The sequence below is a fragment of the Petaurus breviceps genome, unplaced genomic scaffold (assembly GCF_028583685.1).
Source record: "Petaurus breviceps papuanus isolate PSGF00001 unplaced genomic scaffold, PetGlider_PUasm1.0 171, whole genome shotgun sequence".
Classification (NCBI taxonomy): Eukaryota; Metazoa; Chordata; class Mammalia; order Diprotodontia; family Petauridae; genus Petaurus; species Petaurus breviceps.
Window position 1 is genome coordinate 16,676,764 of NW_027185754.1, and position 24,603 is coordinate 16,701,366.

General features: G+C 37.9%; 1 long non-coding RNA gene across 3 annotated transcripts in view; it reads left to right on the plus strand.

The window, feature by feature from the left end:
• Nucleotides 1-1,921: 1,921 nt before the first annotated feature.
• Nucleotides 1,922-24,603, plus strand: part of LOC138157113 (uncharacterized) — a 128,281-nt gene continuing 105,599 nt past the window's right edge. Inside the window, exon 1 of one of the 3 annotated variants that reach the window (XR_011167299.1) lies at nt 1,922-2,175. This is a non-coding gene — a long non-coding RNA (uncharacterized lncRNA). The remainder of the gene's footprint in view (nt 2,176-24,603) is intronic. The other 2 variants (XR_011167297.1, XR_011167298.1) reach the window with 2 other exon arrangements.

A 24,603-nucleotide genomic window follows, 5' to 3' on the forward strand; every position in this document is an offset into this window, starting at 1 on the left:
GAGTTGGAAGGGAGTTTTAGACATCAACTAATCCAATCCCCTAATTTTATAGAGGAGGAAAATGAGATTTCCTTCTGACATCCTTCTTCAAATGCACACAGCATTTATATGACACCAACAGTATTGTAAAATGAAAAATCCAAACAAATAACCAAATTATTTTTCTTGCATATGAAATGATCAGTTGAATAGATTTTTTCATTGATAAGCAGTACTGATTATGTAGACATTTGCTAAAGGGTCTAAAGGTATCAGTCATATAAATTTTTTCCCCTATACCTTCCATTTCTAGGAGTATTAACTTCATACTCTACTCCTAAGATTTATGAAAACCAGTCTGGGCAATAAAGATGAAGAATAGAAATATTACACAAAGAAGGCCCAGACAGAAGCAGTAACCAGGCTGCATTAACCCTGACATGAGTGATTTTCTCTCAGGAGCTAAACTCTCCCTTTCTGACCACCCCACTCCATTTGTTTGGTTAATCTCTCCGAACTTGGGACCCTGGTAATTAACCCTTCAGCTGAGCTGTGCTCCTGCCTATCTCCACCCCTTTGAGTTTCCAAGGAGACTCAAATCCCAGAAATCTCCCTCCCTCTCTTCTGAGCTATATAGGGACGTTGGTTTTCCTACACTAGACACAACTTCCTCAGATCAGTTCACTTCTTCTCTGGTCCAAACCCCCATCCTAAAGGAATTTAACCCCCCAAAAAGTCCAGATGAAGGCAGTGTAATGAAAATAAAGTTATGTCTGTACTACCAAAGGATGCTGCCATGTTGACAAAAAGTCAACATGACAATGGTGAGGACTTTGTTTAATTACTAAGAACTTAAGTTTCCACAGTTAAGTGAGAAAGGCTTTTAAAAATTTAGCCCTTTAGGGGCGGCCAGGTAGCACAGCGAGTAAGAGCACCGGCTCCAGTGTTGAGAAGACCTGGAGATCGAATCCTGGGCTCAGACACTTAGCACCCACCCAGAAACACCTGGCCATGTAACTTTGAGCAAGTTACTTAATCCCAATTGCTTAGGTGGCCAGGTGGCTCAGTGAGTAAGAGCACCGGCTCCAGTGTCAGGATGACCTGGATCAAATCCGGGCTCAGATACTCAGCACCACACCCAGAAATAACTGGCCATGTAACCTTGAGTAAATTACTTAACCCCAATTGCTTTTTAAAAAAATGAGATAAGATAAATCAAGCCGAAAGGCTAAAGTAAGTCATGTGGAGAGGTCAGATATTCCAGGAAGCCTCTTATATCCTTAGGCATTTCCTGACCCCCTTAGTTTAATGTCTTCACCCTTAAAATCACTTCCTATATATTTTGTATTGAATTATTTACAAACATGTTGTCTAACACCAACCCCACCCCCAGTAAAAGGTAAGTTCCTTGAGGATAAGGAGTATTTCATTTTTGAATTTATATCCCCAATATGGTACCTGACACATATTAGAGACTTAATATCTGTTTGTTGAATTAATGATAGACTTAGTGTTTGCATGAAGTAATAAATAGAAGGGTTAGGCTGAGTCAGAAGGAAGGGTAAAACCCCATGAAGCCTGTAAGCCTATTCATTGTTTCCCATTCCTTTCCACACTTGACAGTAGGTTTGACCAAGAGTCCATTTGGGGATTAGCACAGTTGTGATGTTTAGAATGTTCTCTTCAGTATCTCAAATGTCTCCTTTTTTTGAACCTCTTTTCCTTGCTAGTTTCCTTTCTACTCCACCCCAATACAATTTTATTTTGAAGTAGAAGCCCAGAGGTGAACATAGCTGCATTGGATGCAGGAAAGATATTAGATAAACCTGATGTTCCACCTTTCATCATTGATTCACAAGTATAGGCATGTCTAGGTAATAGTGTCAGTGAAAAAGATATGAGGGTGTAGTTAATGACTTGCAGCATGGAGGCACCTTTTGTGTATATTCTTCCTTTCCCCACTTCCCCTCCCTGTTCTGTGCTCTCAAAAGAAGGGAGATATTCATCATATCCAAGGGTGGAGGGAGGAGACATTTTTCTTCTGACCAAAGCTGAAGAAGATAACTCCTGCCTTCCCTCAGTGAAATGATTAGAGATGTTTTCCCACAGAGGCTGTGAAAGGCCACTGTTATGGGAAAGAAGGATTGATTCCTGCAAAAAAGATGGTGAAGACATGCCCCAGATGACAAAAACCAGGTAAAAAATAGAGGTTGCAGACTAGGCATTTATGAGGAGATAGGAGCAAAAGAAGCAAGTTATTTGAGACCCAGACTTGGCCCCTTGCTGAATTCTTGGACCAGTCAGGAACAAATACACTCTGTTTGCAGACAGAGACTGATATCATAACTTCTCCACCCGGGCCGTGAGCTTGAAGAAACTGGAATCTTAGACTGCTTAGAAAGACCGTGTTCTTTTGGGAACGAGACTAATGTTGTCATTGCTTTAATATTCGTTTCTACCCCAATTTAATGATTACTGTTTTAGTAAGGCTCCTTGCTCTGAACATGAATGGAAATGTTAATTAATAAGGAGAATTTACCAATTTTCTGACTGGGCATGGATAGGTAAGCCTAGATGGATGTTATCTTTTTAAAAAAAAATTTTGTTTATATCATCTGTTTTTATGTCACCCATGTTTCCCCCATAATCTCTTCCCCAACCTCTCCTAAAGAACCAATCTCATAACAAAGAATTTTTTTTTTAAAAAGAGGGTAAAAAATTAAAATGTATCAACACATAAAAAGCTGATATAATAAGCAACTTTCTGCACCCACCTATGCAAAGGAGTGAGGTGTGGGTGGGAAGAATTGTCTTATATTTCTTCTTTGAGGCCAAACTTATACTTTACACTTTTGCAACATTGTTTTGATTTTTTATGGTCGTTATTCTTTCCATTTGTATCATTGTAGCCAATGTGTACACTGTTCTGTTAGTTGTTTCAATTTGCATCAGTTCATTTAAGTTTTTTCTAACTTCTCAATATTTATCTCATTCATTTCTTATAGTGCAATGATATTGCATTATATACATGTACCACAATTTGTTGAGCCATTCCCCATTCTGTGAGCATCTTCATTCTTCTTTGCTACCACAAAAAAAGTGCTGACATGAATATTTTAGTTTATATGGAGCCTTTTTTTTTTTGTCAGTGATCCCTTTGGGGTATATGCCTGGTAGTGGAATCTCTGGGTTAAAGGGTAAAGATATTGTAGTCAATTTGTTTGTAAAATTCCAAATTGCTTTCCAGAATAATTGTACCAATTCATAGCTCCACTCCATGCATTCTCAGGAGTGTCTTTCCATAATCTTCCAACATCAACTATTTCCAATTTATGTCATCTTTGATAATTTCGCAACTATGGGGTGAAACCTCAAGGTTGTTTTGGTTTGCATTTATTTTATTGTCAGTGATTCCACATGTAATGGAAATGGGAATTTGAAGAGCTTCCCTGCCCCTTAATAGATATAGGGGGGAGTTTGAAGACTTCCCCTGCTTTGAAAGTAAACTCTGTCCCCAGTAGGTTGAATGTAATCACATGGAGCCTGTGATGGAGGGAATTTGCTGAAGGGAAGCAGAGCCCACAGGAAGCTTCCCTGCTGTGAAAATAAACTCTGCCCCCTAATAGGCTGAATGTAGTCACATGGAGCCTGTGCTGGAAGGAGTTTTGCTGAAGGGAAGCAGAGCCCATAGGAAGCTGGTTCATAGCTAGCCAGAGGGTGGGGGAGAGAGAGACCACTCATTAAAGGAGATAGAGAAATTTGTGAGTAAATATTGATTTTGTATTGGTTTGTGGGAAGGCTGAAGGATGCCATGGCTCTCAGCATTATTATGGCTTCTGAATATCTTTGTTACTATGATGGAATTGGCTTACTGGTTTTGGGATTCAGTTTTCTGGTGTCTAAATAAATCCTGCAGTTGTATCCTCTATCTGGATAATCTGGTATATTTTGCGATTGAACATCATGCGATACTTAAAGTCACTGTCTTCATCGTGATCGTGGGCACTGTAAATATTGCATTGGTGCTACATCGCATAGGTAAATTACCTTTAAAAATCCCCACAATTTAAACCATCATCTGAGAAGGTCCATAGAGATAGTGGTATCCTTGATACATGAGATGGAGTGGTATGCAAGCTCAAAATGAATTAGCGATGTGACATGAAGTCATCTTTGACTTCTCATTCTTCCTCATCCACATATCCAATCAGTGATCAAGTTGTATTTATTCTACCTTTACATTATCTTAGAAAGTGTGCTGAGTTGAGTTAACAGACCCAATCACCTATATGACCTTGAGTAGGTCACTTTACCTCTCTTGGTCTTAGTTTCTCTATCTGTAAACTGAGAGGGTTCAACCAGTTGATTCTAAGGGTCCCTTCCTGCTGTAAATTTAGGATATTGTAATATTGTATATCTCAAATTTGTCCTTTTCTCTCTATTTGTACAGCAACCACTCTATCTTAGGTACTTTTTCACCTCTCACTTGAACTATTGCATTCACCACCACCATCCCATTTGTCTCACCACTCTAAATCTCTTTCTTCATACATCTGTGACAGTGATTTTCCTTCAGCTCAGATCTGACTCCGGCATTGTCACACTAAATAAAATCCAGTGGTTCCTTTTTACTTTCTAGGATCAAATACAAACTCCTTTTGGTATTTAATCAGACTCCAGTCTACTTTTCCTACCTTAAAATATATTATTCATTTTTATATACTCTTCTGTTCAACCAAACTGGCCTTCATTTTCTGTGTTCCTCATGTAGAACTCTTCATCTCCTAACTGTGCATTTCCATACCCCTTACTTAGGATGAATTCTCTCTCTCTCTGCTTCTTCAAATCCCTTGTTTTCTTCAAGACTCAACTCAAGTTTTACCTTCACCATATCCCCTTTTCTAATTCCCGAAGATGCTAATATCTTCTCTCTGACCTCCTCATTGCCCTACCATTTCTTTGGTATAACTTCATATATATTTGTTGTCTTCCCCTTCTCCCTTATTTCCCTTGATAGAATGCACATTCCTTGAGGACAAAGACGATTTCATTTTTGCATTTTTGTCTATATCCCTGAGACCAAGAACAGCTCCTGGCCCAAAGAAGGTGCTCAGTTGATAGAAACAAACAAAAGCTAATGTCATCCTAGGTTTCATTAAAGGAGTCAGGGTGTTGAGAAGAGGTAGATGATAGAAGAACCATACTCTTGATCTGGTCAAATAACTGGAATATCATGTTCCATTCTGGGAATGGATAGTGAAAAATCTGCACATGTCAAGAATAGGGAGACCAGTAGGGTGAGAGGACTGGAGACTGTGTCATATGGAGCATTTAAAGAGAAAATCTAAAGAGAACATGAAAGTTCAAGTGGTTGAAAGGTTGCCAATGTTGCAGCAGAAGTATAGACTTTCACTTGGCCCTAGAAGGCAGAACTCAGAGTACTGGAAGTTTGAAGAATATGCTTCAATCTTTTCAATAATGGCAAGTGAATGGATCTAACAATTAGAGCTATGAGGAAACTGAGGTGCAGGAGAGGTTAAGTGAGTTTCCCAAGGTCAAACAAATAATTAGCATTGGAGGTGGGTCAGCACTCCTTCCATTTCCTGACATTCCTAAATCCCTGCCCTCCCTCTCTCAGAACTGCTAGCACTTAACTGCTTCAGCCTCTCCTGCAAAGCTGAAAGAGAGGGCAGAAATCTATCTGTGTAAGGGGTAACTCCAAGGTCTGCCTTCCCTTCTCAGCTTCACAATATCCTAAGGTCCTGATACTTGATGTCTTTGTGGTTGGATCTTAGAGTCTCCAGGGAGTGCCAATTCTCTCTCCCCCTCCCCCAGGAGGTTTGGGAGGATGAGGAAAAGAACATGATCTTCACTGACTCCATTTTCCCCCTTCCTCATAATCTCATAGTCTAATTTAATTTAAAAGGAGATCAGTGGGGTCCATTGTATCATAGACTAGAGATGGAAGATATGTTCAAATCATCCAGTTCAATGCCCTAACTTTACAGATGAGGAAACTGAGGCTTAAAACGATTGAGAGACACTTGCTCAAAGTCATAAAAGTAATCATCCAAGATTTGAATCCAAGTAGTTTGGTTTTACATCCAGTACTATTGCCATTTTAACACACACACAAACACACAATGTGGCACATTGTAGGCACATAATAAATACTAGTTCACTGACATATACCACACACACATGAAAGCACACACCTTCAGGAGTCAATTAAATATTACGAGTCCTTTAAAGACATATTAGCATTACTAACTTGTGTGCAAAAAGTGGCATAATAGATAGACTCTAAGAAGTGTATCACCATCAAAAAATGTAGGCCAATCATTGAATGTCAGTGAGGGAAAATGGACAACCCAACTGTTGTATGCTAGTCTGAAAAAAAGATTCTCATTAGTGGATCACTTATTCTGCATATATATAAGACCTGGATAAGAATTAAACAATACTAGAAAATATACTTTCATTGTGATCAGTACATTGGAATGAAATCAAGCTGATGAGATAATAGATCACTTAAAAATAAATAGACACAATGGGCATGTTGAAAAATCAAACCATTCCAGGCACTGGGAGAACAATTAATTGTTTTAGTCATTATATGGATGCTTCCTAAATGATAGATGCTCATAATTAGTTAAGGGACTTTTTTTTTCAAACTTCAAATTTTTTTAGACTGGTAGTTCTGATCTTTTTGGGAACTCACTATGTGACCTTGCACAAATTGTTTCCTTTCCAGGGCCTCCATTTTTTTATCTGTAAAATGAGAAGGCCAGACTAGATGCTTTTTAAAGGTCCTTTCTGACTCTGTATTAAATGTCTATGAATCCAATATCTCAGATGCAAAAAAAAGATGTTAAGACTGAGTAAGATCTGGCAAACTGTTATTTATATCTGTATATTTTGATTTCCCAAGCTGATTGTCTGATTAGTCATGGTGTACTTACCATCTGTCCTGCCTTCATGGAGCTTATGTATTTTCTAGGTGTTTCATGCCTTCTGAGATTCCTTTCATCTCTGACATTCTGTAATTCTCTAGGAACATTATCTCCCCAAGGTTGAGAACTCCCCAATATCAGGAAATATATCTATTCCTTTTTTCATTCCTTGATTTCATTCCTATGATTGTGGAAGCAACAACTAACTTGGGAATTGATGATGGAGAGAGGAACAATGGCTTTTCTAAAAGTATCCATCAAAATTTTTGTCCAGTGACTGGGAGCTTGGACCCAGGGATGAGTTTGAGGCTTCTCTTTTCATGGGACTTCAGCAAATCATGCCTTCAAAGGTATGATGTGTTCCTGGATTCACATGGGCAACTGGGAAGACAGCACACCTAATCTCACAGCCTCCTGCAACTCCATCTAGATTTTAAGAGAGAAGTTTCAAGGAGGAAAAAAAACCCAAATCCCATGATTTCAGGGACTGTAGAAATAGTGTTTTCTTTCTATTGATTCTGCTTTCACTACCTCTCTTTTGTCTTCCACGGCCTCCTGTGCCTTTCCTATATTCGTTAAGTGCTTTGTGTTCTAAACTTTCTAAGCATCCCCCAGTGACCCCATCTGATCTAGTCTTTAACCAGAAGTAAAAATAGCTCATTAACCTTTGGGTGGGAGGACTCAAGATTTCCCCAGTTGGGTTGGAGGTCTGCACTTGCTGAGAGTGTCAAAGACAGCTGCTCTCCTGGCAGGCCAGAGTTAATGTGAGATCATCGTCTGTGATAATAGCTCTAATTTAAAGGGTGGGGGAGCAGGTATTATTGATTTCCATGGCAAAATGTGCTGGCTTTGTTTGCATGTGAAGAGATTTTTCCAAGTTCATGCACTTTCTTATTCTGAAAAGACGGAGAGAGGAAGATTAGAAGAACAAATAATTTTGGAGTTTCTTCTTGAGAGTTTGCTCACAGAAAACTATGCCTAGTGACAAAAATAAATAGGGTGGGGATGGGAGTACAGTCTTCCTTTGGAACACTCAATCAACCTGCCTGAGGGAGCCCTTTATGCTGAGTGATACTCTGCCTAGAGTACTGATGTCATTTATTTTATTCTGTGAACCTTCTTAGGGGAGGGAAGGAGTCAAAGGATATTGAGCTAGAAAGGACTTTAGAGATCATATAATCCCATCCACTCATTTTGCAGGTAAGAGAACAGAGTCCCAGAAAGCTGAAGTGATTTGCTTAAGGTCACCCAGGTAGAGAGAAGCAGAGCTGTTGGGCTGCCCCAATAGTGTTTTGAATGAATAAGTTAGTGTTCTTATAAGCATATTGTTTTATGGCTCAGTCTATCTCTTGGTCCATTTTAATTAAATTAGAGGGAGAGAAGAGAGAAAACTTACACCAACAGGGCCACAAGTTGAGTCCTTTGGGAGATGATGACTCCAGTTGAAGATACTCCTTGTTACACAAGGAGGTTCATTAGTCTAACGCATTCATCACCTGGTGACCAGTAATCTAGCGGTCAGCCTGCCTGAACTGTTGTCCTCAAGTCACAGATAGAGTCCATCACCAGGACTAAGCTAAAGACTTTCTAGCTTAACGGGACCTGGAATGCACTCCCTCCTTACTGCCACTTGAGTGCCTCTCTTCCTTTAAGATAGAACTCAAGTACCATCTTTTGTGTGAGTCTTTCCTTTACCTCCCTCCCCACCAACTGCTGGTGTCTTCCTTCCCAAACTACTTTGTATTTCACTACTGTGTGCATCAAGACTATAGACAATGACTATAGTAATTTACTATTTGATAAATGCAAAGACTCCAGATCCTGGGATAAGAACCCACTATTTGACAAAAACTGCTGGGAAAACTGGAAAATAGTGTGGCAGAAACTAGGCATAGACCAACATCCTACACCTACATATACCAAAATAAGGTCAAAATAGGTGCACAATTTAGACATAAAGTATGAAACTGTAAGCAAACTAGGAGAGCAAAAATAATTTGCCTGCTAGATCTATGGAGAAGGGAATAATTTATGACCAAACAAGAGATAAAGAAAATTATGAAATGTAAAATGAATAATTTTGATTACATTAAATTGAAAAGTTTTGCACAAACAAAGCCAATGCAATGAAGACTACAAGGGAAGCAGAAAGCTGGGAAACAATTTTTACAATCAGTGTCTCTCATAAAGGTCTCATTTCTAAAATATATAGAGAACTGAGTCAAATTTATAAGTCATTCCCCAGTTGCTAAATGGTCAAATAATATGAACAGGCAGTTTTCAGATAAAGAAATTAAAGCTGGGGCAGCCAGGTAGCACAGTGAGTAAGAGCACCGGCTCCAGTGTTGGGATGACCTGGGGATCAAATCTGGGCTCAAACACTTAGCACCCACACAGAAACACCTGGCCGTGTAACCTTGAGCAAGTTACTTAACCCCGATTGCTTTAAAAAAAAAAAGAAATTAAAGCTAGCTATAGTCAAATGAAAAAAAAAATCCTCTAAATTACTATTGATTAGAGAAATGCAAATTAAAATATCTCTGAGGTACCAAATCATATCTATCATATTGGCTAACATGACAAAGGAGGAAAATGATAAATATTGGAGAAGATGTGGAAAAATTGGGACACTAATTCATTGTTGGTGGAGTTGTGAACTGATCCAACCATTCCACAGAACAATTTAGAACTATGCCCAAAGATCTATAAAACTATGCATACCGGGGAGGCTAGGGGGTGCAGTGAGTAAAGTGCCACCCCAGAGTCAGGAGGCCCCGAGTTTGGTTCCAGACTTAACACCCACACAAAAACAAGCTAGCCGTGTAAACTTGGTCAAGTTACTTAACCCCAATTGCCCTTCAAAAGGCAAAAAAAACCCCAAACAAAAAAACAAAGACAAAAAAACTGTGCATACCCTTTTGAACTAACAATGCCACTACTAGGTCTTTATCCCAAAGAGATCATAAAAAGGGAAAAGGACCCACATGTACAAAAATATTTATGGGAGCTCTTTTTTTTTGTGGTGGCAAAGGACTGGAAATTGAGGGGATGCCCAGAAATTGGGGAACAGCTAAACAAGTTTTGGTATATTAAAGTAGTGGAATACTATTGTTCCATAAGAAAGGGTGAGCAAAATACTCTTGATGGAAAATGCTAACCACACCCAGAGAAAGAACTATGGAATTTGAATGCAGATCAAAGCATCCTATTTTATTTTTTGTTGTTGTTTTTTTCTTTTTCTTTCTCATGGTTTCTCTTTTTGTTCTTTTTTTTTTATTTTGGAAGAGAGAAGGCAATTGGGGTTAAGTGACTTGCCCAAAGGTCACAACTAGTTAGTGTTAAATGTCTGAGGTCGGATTTGAACTCAGGTCCTTCTGACTCCAGAGCCGGTGCTCTATTCACTGCACCACCTAGCCACCCCTTTCCCTTTTGTTCTGATTCTTCTTTCACGACCTGACTAATGTGGAAATATGTTTAATATGATTGTATATACATAGCCTGTATCAGATTGCATGCTGTCTTGGGGTGGGGGTAGACCATGTAAGAAAAATTTAGAACTCAAAATCATATAAAAGTGAATGTTGAAAACTCATAATAAAAATAAATTTTAAATATGTTTATTTCTTTCGCTTTTATGCTGTACATAGTCATATGTGTGCTTGTTGTCTCATTAGAAAGTGAGCTATTTATGAGTAATGATTATTTCATCCTTTGTATTTGTCTCCTTAGCCCCTAGCTTAGTGTTTGGGACATAGTAGTTACTTAATAAATAGCTGTTGATTAATTGATCAGTTGATAGAAGCTTCAAGAATCCAGGGCCAAACAACTGGGAGGTATCAGTAATAAGAATCACAATAACACTGTTCCATTACGTACAAATGGCACCTTACAGATTCCAAGGACTTTCATGTAAACATCTTCCTTCATCCTCACAGTAGCAGATGAAGAGCCAAGCTTTACAATAGTATTCCCGAGATGTGGAAAGGATCCTAGGAAGACCTCCAGTAGCTGCTCTGTGGAGGCAGTGTGCTGGAATGAGAAGAGCTCTATATTTGTAGTCCAGTGTAGCCGTGTGTGGTAGTGTAGGACTGGCCTGGGGTTGGAAATGAAGAGGTTTGGTGTTGAATCCTGTCTCTGCAACTTACTATGAGACCTTGGATAATTGCATTCATCTCTGTGGGTCTAAGGTTCCTGAGCTATAAAATGAGGACATGGATGAGTATTCTTCATCCTAGGATGATGACTATGAATACACAGAATGATATTTCAGAGGATGAGAAGCTGTGGATGGGTTTTGATTTTTATTAGCAAATAAAATGGACCTACCAAAATTTTCACATAAATGACTGCACAGTACTGGTTCTGTCCTGCTACTAGCTAATTGAGCATGGTGTAGTGGAAATTTAATTCTGTTCGACAAATATTCATTATCTGAAATGAGTTGGGAAATGCATTTATTATTCATTTGTTGAAAAAAACACTGGCTTGGGTGCCTAGGGATCTGAGTTCTAGTCTAGACTTTGCCAGTAAGTAGTTGTATAACCTTGGCACATCTCTTTCCCTCCTGCCTCACCTCTGCGTCTTAGAATCCATACTTTTTTTTTCAGGCTTAATTCAAAAGCTACCTTCTGTATGAAATCTTTCTGATCCAGTTTCTAGTGACTTTTTCTACCAAAAACTGCATTGTATATATATTTTTAATATATTTTGAACATACTTATATGTATATATTGTACATATTTTATCCATCTATGGATTGTAAGTCTATTGAGGGTAAAAAGTTTATTATTTTTTGTTTTTGTATCCCCAGAATATAGTATACATGCATATGTATACATTACATATGTAATTTTTATTCATATGTATACTTATGTATGCATATGTACAAATGTATTTACATATTTTGTTTTTGTATTCACGGAATATAGCAAATATGCATATTTACAGTTATATATATATATATATAATGTGTATATATAGTGTGTATATATGTGTGTTTGTGTGTGTATTTAAAAAGTGGTATAGCCTATACCATCGACTCAAGCCTAGTCCCTCTGATCAATTCAATCTCAAGGACAAATCTCTGCCCCTTTAAGGAGAAAATAGCCCAGCTTATGTGAAACAAATATTCCTATAATACTCTCTGTGGGCCTCATTTTCCTCATCTGTAAAATAAGGGTCTTAGACTAGGCGATCTTTATCCTTTGATTTAATTCGTTAGAAGATAGACAAGTAGGCCTTTCCAAGTGAAATGAGCGAGGCCCATCACGTGGGACCAGGAGGATGGATTCTCAGTCTCTGTCCTCACTCTAGAAGAGGCTACTCCAGCCACAGATAATGGGAGCCTGCTGGCTTCACAAGCTGCTCCCCAAACAATTGGCTGCTTCTATGGCAAGGCTGCTTTTCACGACATCACAACCTCCTTGTGCCGCCCTGGCTTGGCAGTTTGTCACCACTAAGAATCTCATATCCTGGGCTCACCCTACACTATTAATCTAGGAAAAACGCATTGTCAAACCTAATGAAAAAGGGGAAGTCACCAAGGAAAAGTTGTCCACACCTAGGGCTGACAGTTGTCAGGTACGCTTGGATCCTGTCTGAAAAAATGCTAAATGAACAGAAACAATGGGAATGAATTTAGAAACAAAAGAAAGAGAGGGAGAGAGAGCTTAGGCTTGTGCAGGTGCCCCAGGGACCCCCAGGGCGGGGGGGGGGGGGGGGAGGATCAGGACATTAAACTCCAGGGCTCGCCACATAGCCTTTGGCAAGAGTCTATATGTGTTATGTTCAAAGAAGGTTAATAAAAGGCAGGTCTCAGTGAGCTCTTTGGGGAACTTCTCTCTGCCTCCCACTCTTTAGCCAAATCTAGGGTAGATTCTTCTGTGACTTTGTTCTGATTGACGGTGATAGTCTACATTAAGGAATACAACCTATACAACTTGGGACCATGACTGGGTAGTGGGGGAGATGTGAGATGCAGGACTCTTTTCTGGGCCCAATGTGTTTATACTAAGAATGGAGATGGAGAAATTTAGCTAGGACTGGACATGAGACAAGAGGTTCAGTATGTGGGTATCAAGGCACAGTTAACAAAGGTCTGAGGCAGGATTTTTACCCAGGCCTCTCTGGCTCCAAGTCAAGTACTCTATCCACTACACTATGCTGACTCAATGGGTGTTTGGTGAAGAATCTTTGAGGCTCATCTGTGATGCACTGCCCCTACTCTCCTCCATCAGTCTATCCGCTGGCAATTGCAAACCAAAATACACCATTCCTCAAGAGCAGGAAGACTTCATCAGTTTCTGGGCAAAACGAGATGTCAAGAGATTGTGAAGAGGTGGTATGTTTGACAGGATTATAGTAAGGCCATCAAGTCTGAGTATTTCTGACTAATGAGAGATCTTGAACATCCTACACTATTTTCTCCTCACATCACCTAAAATGAGAGAAAGTTGTTCTATCTCTTTGGGGTTGAACTGGGATTTCTTTCACATAAGCTCAGGAGTTTTTTCTCTTTTTCCTTTCATCTCCTTTCCCTCCTATCTCCTACCATCTGAGGGCAACAGTTTTTCTCTCTCAACCTCATCAAACACTTCCTCAGCTCTCAAATTCACTTACCCTGACCTCCTGTCTTATATACTGAGCACTGAAAGAACAGAGAAATATGTTTCTTTCCAGTGTTCACAAAAATCACAAAATCTAAAGATGGAAAGGACCTCAGTAGCTATCCAGTATAACCTGAAACTGAAAAAAAAGAATTCCTTCTACATTATTGGAGGTAGAGTAATGCAGTAAACTAAAGAGTGAGGAACTTGGAGTCCTAAGACTTGAGTTCTAATCTTGGCTTTGCTTAACCTCCGTGCATCTCAGTTTCCTCACCTGTAAAATGAGGGAGTTGAATTAGATGGCCTATAATATTCCTTACACCTAAAGTCATGTAAACTATCATCCAGAATCAAAGAGTGACATTATAAACAAACTAGAAGATCAAGGAACAAATTATTTGTCTGATATATAGATAAAGAGTCCATGACTAAACAAGGGATAAGAAGATCACAGGAGACAAAATAGATAATTTTAGTTACATAAAATAAAAAAAAAAGATTTTGCACAAACGAAACCAATGCTGGCAAAATTAGAAGCAAAGTAGGTAACTGGTGGAAAAATCTTTGAAGTAAGTTTCTCTGATAAAAGTCTCATATCCAAGAGATATAAAGAGTTCATGCACATTTTTAAGAGTGAGACCCATTAACCATTGAAAATTAAACAAAGGGTATGAACAGGTAATTATCAAAGGAATATATCCAAGTTATCAATAGTCACACAAATATGCTCCAAATCAGTAATAACAAGACAAATAGAAATTAAAATAACTTTGATATTTTATTTTAGATCTATCAAATTAGCAAAGTTGACCCCAAAAAAAGTGATAAATATTGAAAGGGCTATGGGAAAATAGGCACATTAATGCACTATTGGTCAAACTATGAATTGGTATAGCCATTTTGAAAAACAATTTAAAAATATACCCCCAAATTAATTAAATTGATTACCTTTTGACTAAACAATACTATTTCTAAACCTGTACCCCTAAAGAGATCAAAGAAGAAAGAAAAAGACCCCAATGTACAAAAATATTTATAGCAGCTCTTTTTTGTAGTAGTAGTAAAGAGCTGGAAATGAAGGGGTTCCTATTAGTTGAAGAATGGCTGAACAAATTATTGTATATGAATATAATGGAATATAATTCAAATTTTATATGAATATAATTGTATAATGAATATGATGGAATATATCATAAGAAATAATGAAAGGGACTATTTTCTTGAAACCTGGAAAGACTTGTATGGACCACACTGCAGAGTGAAGTGATCATAACAAGGAGAAGAATTTAAATAATAACAATACCATCATAAAAACAACAACTTTGAAAGACTTAAGAAATATGATCAATGGAATGACCAACCATGATTCTAAAAGACCAGTGAGGAAGCATGTTATTGACTGCCTGATTGAGCAGTGATAGACTTAGCATACAGAAATATCTATGTCTATATGTATGTATTAATATATGTATCTATTATAGTATGTAGCATACATATGATATGTGTATGTATATATAGTGTCTATAGATATACGTATATGTATGTATAACATACATGTATATAGTAAATCAAAACAAATTCCTGTATTAGATATATATATACATACATACATACATACATACATCTCTCTATATATATACATATACATACATACATACATACAGAGAGAGAGAGAGATTGCTAATACAGGAATTTGTTTTGATTCTGCATATTTATTGTAAGGTTTTCCCCCAAAAAATTAAAGAATAGGAATGAGGAGCAAAATGATTTTTTTATTGAAAAAATTAATTAAACAAAATTTGCAAAGTGGTTACCTGGCCTTTTCTGGATGATTCAAGTAAGGGCAAACACTATTTCCCCAGGCAGCCACTGTAGGATACCTCTGTTTGCTATAAAATTTCCCTCATATCAGGCCTAAATTTATCTCATTGCAACTTCCATCCATTGTTCCTAATTCTATCCCCTCAGGCTGAGCTGATCTAATCCCTCTTCTGTATTAGAGCTTTTATATCGAGTCTCAAGACTTTGATATGGAAGTCCCACCTGTCAGAGGCCTACTAATACTTGAAGACAACCAAGTACTTTCATCTCTCTATAAACAGACATAGTTGCTTTGTCAAGAGCTTGACGCTCCATACAATCCTCATTGTCCTTCATTGAAACCTCTATAGGTTATAAATGTCTTTTATAAAATGTGATACCTAGAACTGAAGAAAATACTCCAGTAGTGATCTTACAGTAGGACTGTATGACCTCCTTATTCCTGGATGTTATGACCTTCTTCATGTGGCACTATTTTTTCTTGAATGCCTTATGATACCACTGACTCATATTAAGCTTGTAGTCCATTAAGCCCTCCAGAGCTTTTCCAGGTGAACTGCAGCACAGATATTTTTCTCCCATCTTGTATTTGTTAAATTGTTTTTTTGAACCCAAGTGCAAAATTTTGCATGTTTCCTAATGAACCTTCATCTTAATAGATTTAACCCAATATTCTACTCTGTCAAAGTTTTGTTGTGTTTTTTTTTTAATTCTGACTCCGTTATCCTGTATTTATCATTTACTAGTTTTGTGTCATTGGCAAATTTGATAAGCATGTAGTTTATCTGAGTCATTAATAAAAATGTTAAATAACACATGGACAAATGTAAATATCTCATCCACATGATATCTCTTCAAATATTTGAAGACAGCTATCCTGTCTCCCTTCAGCTGTCTTTTTTTAAAATATTCCTATTTTCTTCAGGTGATTCTCCTTAATTAAAATCTCTGTGTGTGCTCCAGTTTGTCAATATCCTAAAATTCAGTTACTAGAACTGAACAGAATTCAATAGTCCAGATGTAGCCTGACCATGGGACAGTTACAGTGAAGGTTCTCATGACTCTCTTATTAAGGGCCTTATGACTTTTACAACAAGACCTTGTATAATGTGGGTATGGTCGGTCTTTTTTTTTCTTTGTGAAACCTGCACCTATCACAATATCTTACATGTAGTAAGAGTTGGGTTAATGTAAAAATGGATTGAATTTTAATTCCTATTGAATTCGCAGTCCATAAAACCTTAGGATCTTGTCTAGCCATGCCTCCTTCATCTTGTATTTTTTATTTTGTCAAATGGTTCATTTTTTGTTTAGTCAAATGCTTTGCTAAAATGAAGTATATTATGTTTATTTTGTTCTCCTTTATCTATCAGTTTAGTTACCTTGTTTTTTTTAAAGAAATTAGTTCAATCAGGAATGATTTGTTTTTTATGAAGTTGTGCTATCTTCTAATGATCAATGCCTCAATTTCTAAATAATAACATACCACCTCTTGAATGGTGTGGAACAGGTTTTTGTTATAAATATATTCTAGAATTTTATGAGGGGAATAGTGGTGGTGGAATAGAAAATCAACTCTTTTGTTTGAAGACTCCAGTCTTCTCCCTGAAAATCAGGATAACATTTGGCCTTTCAAGTTCTGAAGCACATTCTTAGTTCTCTGCAAACTTTCAAAAATCATTGGTATGGTTTAATAATCAATCATAGAGGCAGCTAGGTATGTCACAGTAAATAGGGTGTCAGGTTTAGAATCAAGAGGATCTGAGCTCAAATCCACCTTCAAACATTTACTAGCTATGTGATCTTGAGCAAATAACTTAACTTTGGTTTGCCTCAGTTACCTCATCTATAAAATGGGGATAATAATATCCACCTCCCATGAGTGTTGTAAGAATCAAATGAGGCCATGTATGTAAAGTGCTTAGCACAGTCCCTATAGGCTCTATATAAATGTTAGTTATCTTTATTATTATTATATGAACCTGTCCTTGAGAACCTTAAATTCATATGGGTCTGGTTCTTCAATCCATTGAAGACAGCTAAGTAATCTCTTATTATCTCTTTGTTTTTTTCTCAGTTTCCATTCCTTCTTAACCTTTTTTCCTCTTTTTTTCATAGTCCAAAGATCATTCTCCCTAGAAGAGAAACAGAAGTATAAATAGAATTTGAGTAGCATTTTTGTCATTGCCAATTATCATTATCTCATGTGCCCAAAGTGGTAGTTTTGTTTTTATTTAATTTTCCTCTTGGACCCAACATAACTAAAGAAAACCTATTTTTTCTCTTTGTATTCATTGCCCACTTCATCTCATTGTGGGCTTTAACACTCCTGACAACATTTTTAAAAACTATTTATTTATTTATTTTTAGTTTTCAACATTCATTTCCACAAAATTTTGAGTTACAATTTTTTCTCTCTGCCTTTCCCCTACCCCCACCCCAAAATAGCAAGCCTACTGAATACCCCTTCCCCCAATCTGTTATCTCTTATATCCTCCCTCATCACTTCCCTAACTTTCTAGTAGGGCAAGATGGATTTCTATACCCCAGTGCCTGTATATCTTATTTCCCAGTTGCATGTAAAAAAAAATAAATTTTTTAAACATTTGTTTTTAAAACTTTGAGTTCCAGATTTTTTTCCCTTCTTCCCTCCTCACCCACCCCCACTGGGAAGATAAGCAATTCAATATAGATTGTACATGTGTAGTTACACAAATCATTTCCATAGTAGTTACCGTGTTTCCCCGATAATAAGACCTATCCCGAAAATAAGCCCTGCCCTTACTGTGTAAGATTCCTCTAAAATAAGCCCTCCCCCGAAAATAAGCCCTATTGAGATTGCTACTGTAGTGAAGGTGATCCCCTGGGCTACACGCTACATTACAGTACCCTCTGTATGCACCGTCTCTCCCCCCCCCGTAAAACGCACACCGCTCTCCGAGCTGCATCCAATCAGAGCTGCAGCAGTGAGCGCGTCATCCTGTTCTTCCCTAGTGATTTGCTTATTGAATAAAGGTACTTTTTTTGTTCACATTTACCTGTTTATTAAAATTGCTGTCAATGTTCATTAAAATAAGCCCTCCCCTGAAAATAAGCCCTCTGGTGTTTTTCTGTCCAAAAAATTTAATAAGACAGTGTCTTATTATCGGGGAAACCCAGTATATCATGTGAGACTATATTTCCCTCCATCCTATCCCTTCCCCCACTAATTCTATTTTTTCCTTTGACCCTATCTCTTTTCAAACTATCCTCTCCCCCCACCTGTCCTCCCTTCTGTCACCCTCCCTCTTATCCCCTACACTCCTATTTTCCTGTAGGGTAAGATATACAATTAAGTGTGTGTATGTTATTCCCTCCTGAAGCCAAATTCAATGAGATTAAGGTCCTGGCAACATTCTTAAAGGACAATGCTATTGTTTTGTGTTTTTCAGCAGACATCTGGTCCCACCTTAGACCTTTATATGCGTCTTTTTAAAATTCTGAATTTGTTGATGAGTTCCCTATGTGGCCACATTCCTCTCCTCATTATTATAATTTCTGCTTATGTCTTCATAATTTCATTCTTGGACTTATCCGATCTGTCCTTTTGATGAACACTTTGAAATCTTCTCTCCCCAAATCTCGGGTGCACATCAGATGATACCACCTTTCTTCTCCTTTATCATGGCTTCTATGATGTAGTAATGACTTACACCCACAATTTCCATCATTTGTATTTCAGAAATCAGTCTTACCTGGTTGGTCAGAATCAGATCCTAAACAGCAGTTTCTGTTGTTACTTCCTTGACCTTTTAAAGAATGAAATTATCATAAGAGTGAAAAATAAATTTATTAACTGCCATTTTGTCTGGGAGAACTTCAGCAGAGTCAAGATAGCTGAAGTCCCACATCACTTACAATATCATGCCTCCCTATATAGTTTATAATCTATTTTCCAAATTCCTTATCTAATTCCTCCTTCTGTTTAGGTAGTCTATAAAATACTGCAATTAAAGTGTTCTGTTTCTACGTTGATTCTTGCCTAAATGGTTCCCTCTCATATTTTCCCCTTTGGGTTCCTGGATATCCTTGCATTAGTTTATTTTTCTAATATAAAAAATTATTAATTAATTTTAATTTAATTAATAATTAAAAATATTAAGTAAAAACATTAAAATATGACAATATATGTTGTAAAAACTATAGTATTACACACGTAATATGCACTACTTTGTTGTTCCTTTTATCTATTTAATTCTTTTTGATTGAATAAAACAAACCTTTTTAGTGCCATATTCCATTCATGAATAACATTCCACCAAGTCTCACAGTGATACTCATGAAGCCAATGCTGCCTTCAAGTAAACATCTACTTTTCGTTTAATGAGGGTATGTCCCTTTAATGAACTGAACAATCAACAGAACAGTAAGCCTCTCTGTGTGTCTACTCCTGTTTCAGCCTGTGGGTTAAAAACTAGAAGGGGCTTTAGAGAGATGACTTAGTACAATCTTCCCACTTTGCAGACATGGAAACTGAAGTCCCAAAGGGTTGAGTGACTTGCCTAAGGTTTCACAACTGTCAGAACTGGGATTTGAACCTAGAAGTTCTGACTTTAAATTCAGTACTGTTATTGTATACTGTGAGACATACAAGGGAAGAAAGAAGCATGATCCCTACCTTCAATGATCTCACAATTTGCTTGTAGAAGAAGGAGGAAAGGAGTGAAGGAAAGAAGGAAGGGAGGGAGGAAGGAAGAAAGGAGGGAGGGAGAAAGGAAATAAGCATAAAACATCTACTATGTGCCAAGAACTGTGCTAATCACTTTAGAAATATTGTCTTATTTAATCTTTACAGAACCTTGGGAGGTAGGTGTTATTATTATTTCCATTTTAAAGTTGAGGAGAGAGGTTAAGTAATTTGCCCAGGGTCACAGAGTGAGTAAATGTCTGAGGCTGGATTTGAACTCAGTTCTTTCTGACTCCAGGCTTAATGATCTGTCTCAATGTGCCACCTGCTGCCTCACTTGTAGAAACAGACCTCCTCCCATACAGGACCCAACATGATACAGATGTTAGTCTATCTCTGATCTCTTGGATCAACTAGAGATAGTAATGGGAAATCTCTCAAGCAAACACAAGAGAGACTGTGCTGAATAGCAGTTTAAGTGTGTAGGAGTAGGAGGGATCTCATCTCAACAAACATCTCAAGAAGGCCCAACAGGAGCTATGGAAACCTCCCTGACTGGAGACTTTTACAAATGTAATGTAAGCCTGCTGCTTCTTCAAGGCAAAGATATTCAATTAGAAGCACCCTGGAGAGTTACAAATGACTCTGTGCAATATGTGGACTGGGGGGAGAGGAGGTAAAATCTATGTCTTGACTATATTTAAGGGAACCTACTGGGGTTTTTTCTTGGCTCCTCAAAGTCCCTGGGTATGTTTCATCCAAACCAGATTTCATGCACATGTCTCAATTGCCCTCTTGCCAAAATTCCCTCTACCAGATGTGTGTCTCTGTGACAGGCAGGAGCCTCTCAAACCAGAATACCAGTTCCAGGGTAATGGACTTTTCCCCAGTGCAATATATCTCATCTTGATTTAATCTACACATTTCCAAAAAAGGGTTTTCCCCCATCAACAGCTTGGACTTCCATATAAATAGTGAATTTCTTTGTCTGAGTCTCCAAAACTGCTCAGCCTCATGCTCCCAGAATCACAAAATCTTAGAGTGTAAAGGAAACTCAGAAGTTATGTCTGACTATCCACATCTATATAGGAATCACTTCTACAACAAGCCTGATAAATGTTCACTCAACCTTTATTCAGAGACCTCCAGTGAGAGAGAACCCATCCTTTCCCAAGGCAGCCAATTCCACTTTGAGACTGCTCTAATTGTTAGGAAGTTTTTCCTTACTTCGAGGCGAATTCCATCTGTAACTTTCTTGATCTTAGTTTTGCCTTCTGGGGCCAAACAAAAGAAATCAAATCCTTCTTCTAAATGACAATCCTTCAAATACATGAAGATAACTGTCATGTTGCATATCTCCCTCACTAAGGCTTCCCTTCTCCAGACTAAACCCACCCAATTCTTTCAACTTACTTTGTGTCATTATTCTGATTGCCCCTAAGGCCTCTCATCATCTGTTTACTACCTGTTTCCCATGCTCTGCAGTATGTCGATGCCTTTTGCTTTACAATTTTGTAATTAAAACAAGTTATTGATATCTTTCACTTTTCTATCACTTTCATTTCTTGATATATCCTTCCCAATCCTCAGACATATAGCCATCATATAATAAAGAATAGAAAGAAGGGAAAAAGCAGTTCAGAAAAACTAAACAAAATATCAACCTCAGTAGACAGTTCCACACTCAATTCCACACTTTAGCAAGGAAGAGGAGGGACATTCTTTTCATCTCTTCTTTTAAGCAATACTTGGTCGTTATAATTACAAATATTTGGTTTTATTTCTTTATGTTCTTTATTACATTGTTATAGTAGTGTATATTGTTTTTCTGATTCTACTTGCTTCACTTTGCATCAGTTCATGTAAGTCTTCCTATATCTGCATATGCATACATGTACATATGTGTACATATACAAATAAATCATGTTCTTCATATTCATCATTTCTTTCACATCCATATACCACAGGGGTTTTTTTTTAATCATTTTCTAATTCATGTTTCTAGTTTTTCGTCAATATCCTTCATAATGTTCAGGACTGAACACAATACTTCAGATGTAACTTGAAGAGAACAGAGTTTGTGCTCTGCTCCCTGCCTCTCCTTCCCACCCATCATATGCTTATGAAATACATTTTTAAAATGTATTTATATTAAATTCCATCTTATTGGGTCATCCCAGTGTTTTAACTTTTTAAAATTAGTTTTGCTTAGTGGTTCAATGTCAGTGTATTTCAGCACTCTGCAGAGGTCTACATACACAAGCAGGGCTCAATAACCACTTGTTGATTTACTGAGAAGTTGGTGCCTTGTAGAATGAGTTTAGAGATCAACCTAATTTATTGGTGACCTAGATAAAGGACTCAGAGTGATCTCTTTAAGGTTGTTTCTTTTTTTTAAAGCAATTGGAGTTAAGTAACTTGCTCAAGGTTACACAGCCAGTTATTTTGTGTGGGTGTTAAGTATCTGAGGCCGGAACCGATCCCGGGTCTCTTGACTCTGGGGCCAGCGCTCTTACTCACTATGCCACTTGGCCACCCCAAGGTTGTTTCTAAGTGATGCCAAAATAAATTGAAAAATACAAAATTTATTCCAATTTCCTATTTATCCATTTCCTCCAAAAACTGAGTGAATTCCATTCCCCCTCTCCTCCACCCCAAATTCCTGGAAACCATCTTGTGCATACAGTCAAATGCTAAATCTGGGGATAGAGTTGCCAAGAGTGGTGTGGAATCATTTTGGATGTTTGGGGTGTAGTTCAAAAAGAAGTAACTAGAATTAAGAAAAACTCCATCTGTTGCTAGCTTTTGACCTTATTACTCTACCAAAACTGCTCTCTCAACAGTTACTAATGATCTCTTAGCTCCAAAAGGCCAAATCTGATGGCCTTTTAAACATTCTCCTTCTCCTTAACCTCTCTGCAACCTTTGACACTACCGATCGCTTTCTCCTCACTGATATTCTCTTTTCTCTAGGTTTTCAGGACATCATGCTCTCCTGGTTCTGGTCCAACCCATCTGATCATTTCTTTTCTGTCTCCTTTACTGGACCCTCCTTCAGATTACACCCTCTAACTGTAGGTAGGTGTTCCTCATGGTTCTGTTCTAGGCCCTCTTTTCTTTTCCTTCTACAGTATTTCACCCATGCATTTATTTACCATCTCTACACTGATGCTTCTTAAATCTGCCTATTCTGCCTCCAATTCTCTGCTGACCTTCAATATAGCATCTCCAATTGCCTTTCAGATATCTCAGAATGAATGTCCAGTAGGCATTTTAAAATCAGTATGTAAAAAACAGAACTCATCCTTCTCTCTAAACCCTCCCTTCCTTTTATCTTCCCTATTACTGTAGAAGGCAACAATATCCTCCCAGTCCCTCAGGCTTCCAACCTAGGAGTCAGCCTGGATTCTTTACTATCTCTTCCCCCCATACCCAAGGAATTACCAAGACTTGTTGATTTCATCTTTGCAATATTTCTCGAATATACCCCCTTCTTTCTTCTGCTGCTACCATTCTAGCCAGATCCTCTTCAGCTCAAACCTAGGTTATTGCAATACCCTTTTGGTGAGTCTGTCAGCCTCAAGTCTCTCTCCACCCCAATTTATTATCTATTCAGTCATTAAAGTAATTTTTCTAAAATGCAGATCAGATATGTCACCCATCTACTCTATGAATTTCACTGTCTCCCTATTGCCTCCAGGATCAAATACAAAATGTTCTGCTTATCATTCAAAGTCCTTCATAGCCTACCCTTCCTACCTTTCCAGTCTTCTTTTTAGATCCAGTGACACTGGCCTCCTGGCTATTTCATGAACAAGACATTCCATTTATCAGCTTTAGGTATTCTCTTTGATTGTCCTCCATGCCTGGAATGCCCTCCATCCTACACTCTGGCTACTAGCTTCCTTAGCTTCCTTTAAGTCCTAACTAAAATCCCACCTCCTACAGCAGGCCTTCCCCAATTCCTCTTAATTCCAGTGCCTTTTCTCTGATAATTATTTCTTTTTATACTGTATACAGCTTGCTTTGTGTAAATTTGTTTGCATTTGTTTCTCCTATTAGATTGTAAGTTCCTTGAGGGCAGGGACTGTCTTTTGCCTCTTTTTGTATCCCCAACACTTAGCACGGGGCCTGGCACATAGTAGGTGCTTAATAAATGTTTATTGAATAGCATTGATTCCCCAAAGTGGCCAAACACACTTCTAACCCAAAATTAATATTGTAGATAAATAATAGCTGTGCATCAAGGCTACAGAAACAGACTCAGAGGCCCTAGTGGCCCACAGACTGAATGAGAGTTGGTAAAGCTGTCCTCTGATAAAGGAAATGAACATAAATTGGACAAATGGAAACGTTTTCAAGAAAGAGTGAACTTTTTCAATTTCAGGGGAAGCCTACACTAGGTAGCTTCTTTGAAACTTTGCCAGGCCTTCCAAACTCTGAGGTTGGGACACCAATTAGTTTTAGCATCATTGGTGTTCCTCTCCTATGTCTTTTCCCTGGCTTCCCTGCACATGCCCTTTTCCAACAGCGACTCTCAGGAATATTCAGTTCCACTGACCTTCAACACCAGTATTTT